Genomic DNA, 3,304 nt, shown 5'->3' with positions numbered 1-3,304 from the left:
GCACTATACAATCCCTTCAATGTTTTGCCTGATTCCGTTAATTCCCAAGTTCCCTTTTCTCCGTTTAGATTTCCCCGTTGACCGTTTGTCCCTGTTTTGGCAGGTTTTCGCTCTCAAAAGTACACCTTTTTAATAGCAAAACAGCACAATTGGATGTTCTATGTCCACAACAATGTTTAAACCCTATCAGGTGACCATTTGTGAGGTCTGGGAAAAATGTAAGACATTTAGATGTTGGGGTGTAGTTACCCTTAAATGCAAGCATGCACCAGGAAGAGACCTTTGTTTGGTTAAGCGGTGTTGCTGTAGAACAAATGGCAACTGGAGTGATGCAAATGATCACGGTATAATTCTGCCAGGCAGGCATAGGCTACTTTGTAGTTAACATTTACTTGCGAAGGTTTTGGGGAAAGCCATTCCTTCCCTACCAGAAGAAGGTTATCATTAGCATCATCGCTAACGGCTACACAAAGTGTAGACATACGCGCGCACCGCACACATGCACACAGACAGGGGCATTCCTGTGCCGTTTCAGAAAGTTCATGGAAATACGAATCACTGATGCATTTTGTTCATGTCTTATGATTGACTTGGGCAAATGAATGCGTTTTCTAACAAGTTGAATAGATTTAGTTGATTTCTTACTAAGTTCAATAAATGTTTGAATATTGTTGAATTTCGGTTTAATGTCTGGATTCCGTGATTCGGTCCGCAACGCCTATTTTATAGGGCCCTAGTCAATGAACTTGTCATAAATCAACATAGGATATGCCCTCTTCCCCCCCCCCCCCCAACAAGACTCAAATATATATATATATATATTGGAAATTTAAGCAGGGGTTGAGCTTCTTCAGTTTGTGTCACAAAGTGGATACGTTTCTGTGTCCCTTTCAGAGTGAGTGACACATTGACTTTATATAGTGTACCAAGAGTTGTTCACTCGCTTACGGCCATACCAGCCTGAATAAGCCCGATCTCGTCTGATCTCGGAAGCTAAGCAGGGTCGGGCCTGGTTAGTACTTGGATGGGAGACCGCCTGGGAATACCATGTGCTGTAAGCTTTTTGTCCCAGTAGAGCGTGCTCTTGTGTCATGGAGCAACTGCTTTTTATTTATCACCCTAATAATATCATGGATTGTTATTGGACTAAATGCAGTTTGTGTGCTGCCCTGCCCTGATCAAATCAAATCAAATAATGGACAGTGCGTTTCCCTCAAAATATAGGCAGTACATGCAGCCTTTGTTTTTAGTCTAGGAGACAGTCAATGTCTGTAGTCCATTAGGGCACTATACAATCCCTTCAATGTTTTGCCTGATTCCGTTAATTCCCAAGTTCCCTTTTCTCCGTTTAGATTTCCCCGTTGACCGTTTGTCCCTGTTTTGGCAGGTTTTCGCTCTCAAAAGTACACCTTTTTAATAGCAAAACAGCACAATTGGATGTTCTATGTCCACAACAATGTTTAAACCCTATCAGGTGACCATTTGTGAGGTCTGGGAAAAATGTAAGACATTTAGATGTTGGGGTGTAGTTACCCTTAAATGCAAGCATGCACCAGGAAGAGACCTTTGTTTGGTTAAGCGGTGTTGCTGTAGAACAAATGGCAACTGGAGTGATGCAAATGATCACGGTATAATTCTGCCAGGCAGGCATAGGCTACTTTGTAGTTAACATTTACTTGCGAAGGTTTTGGGGAAAGCCATTCCTTCCCTACCAGAAGAAGGTTATCATTAGCATCATCGCTAACGGCTACACAAAGTGTAGACATACGCGCGCACCGCACACATGCACACAGACAGGGGCATTCCTGTGCCGTTTCAGAAAGTTCATGGAAATACGAATCACTGATGCATTTTGTTCATGTCTTATGATTGACTTGGGCAAATGAATGCGTTTTCTAACAAGTTGAATAGATTTAGTTGATTTCTTACTAAGTTCAATAAATGTTTGAATATTGTTGAATTTCGGTTTAATGTCTGGATTCCGTGATTCGGTCCGCAACGCCTATTTTATAGGGCCCTAGTCAATGAACTTGTCATAAATCAACATAGGATATGCCCTCTTCCCCCCCCCCCCAACAAGACTCAAATATATATATATATATATTGGAAATGTAAGCAGGGGTTGAGCTTCTTCAGTTTGTGTCACAAAGTGGATACGTTTCTGTGTCCCTTTCAGAGTGAGTGACACATTGACTTTATATAGTGTACCAAGAGTTGTTCACTCGCTTACGGCCATACCAGCCTGAATACGCCCGATCTCGTCTGATCTCGGAAGCTAAGCAGGGTCGGGCCTGGTTAGTACTTGGATGGGAGACCGCCTGGGAATACCATGTGCTGTAAGCTTTTTGTCCCAGTAGAGCGTGCTCTTGTGTCATGGAGCAACTGCTTTTTATTTATCACCCTAATAATATCATGGATTGTTATTGGACTAAATGCAGTTTGTGTGCTGCCCTGCCCTGATCAAATCAAATCAAATAATGGACAGTGCGTTTCCCTCAAAATATAGGCAGTACATGCAGCCTTTGTTTTTAGTCTAGGAGACAGTCAATGTCTGTAGTCCATTAGGGCACTATACAATCCCTTCAATGTTTTGCCTGATTCCGTTAATTCCCAAGTTCCCTTTTCTCCGTTTAGATTTCCCCGTTGACCGTTTGTCCCTGTTTTGGCAGGTTTTCGCTCTCAAAAGTACACCTTTTTAATAGCAAAACAGCACAATTGGATGTTCTATGTCCACAACAATGTTTAAACCCTATCAGGTGACCATTTGTGAGGTCTGGGAAAAATGTAAGACATTTAGATGTTGGGGTGTAGTTACCCTTAAATGCAAGCATGCACCAGGAAGAGACCTTTGTTTGGTTAAGCGGTGTTGCTGTAGAACAAATGGCAACTGGAGTGATGCAAATGATCACGGTATAATTCTGCCAGGCAGGCATAGGCTACTTTGTAGTTAACATTTACTTGCGAAGGTTTTGGGGAAAGCCATTCCTTCCCTACCAGAAGAAGGTTATCATTAGCATCATCGCTAACGGCTACACAAAGTGTAGACATACGCGCGCACCGCACACATGCACACAGACAGGGGCATTCCTGTGCCGTTTCAGAAAGTTCATGGAAATACGAATCACTGATGCATTTTGTTCATGTCTTATGATTGACTTGGGCAAATGAATGCGTTTTCTAACAAGTTGAATAGATTTAGTTGATTTCTTACTAAGTTCAATAAATGTTTGAATATTGTTGAATTTCGGTTTAATGTCTGGATTCCGTGATTCGGTCCGCAACGCCTATTTTATAGGGCCCTAGT

This window comes from Coregonus lavaretus (assembly GCF_964263955.1).
Source record: "Coregonus lavaretus genome assembly, contig: HAP1_SCAFFOLD_507, whole genome shotgun sequence".
In the NCBI taxonomy this organism is placed as follows: domain Eukaryota; kingdom Metazoa; phylum Chordata; class Actinopteri; order Salmoniformes; family Salmonidae; genus Coregonus; species Coregonus lavaretus.
Note: the sequence above shows the minus strand (reverse complement) of the source record.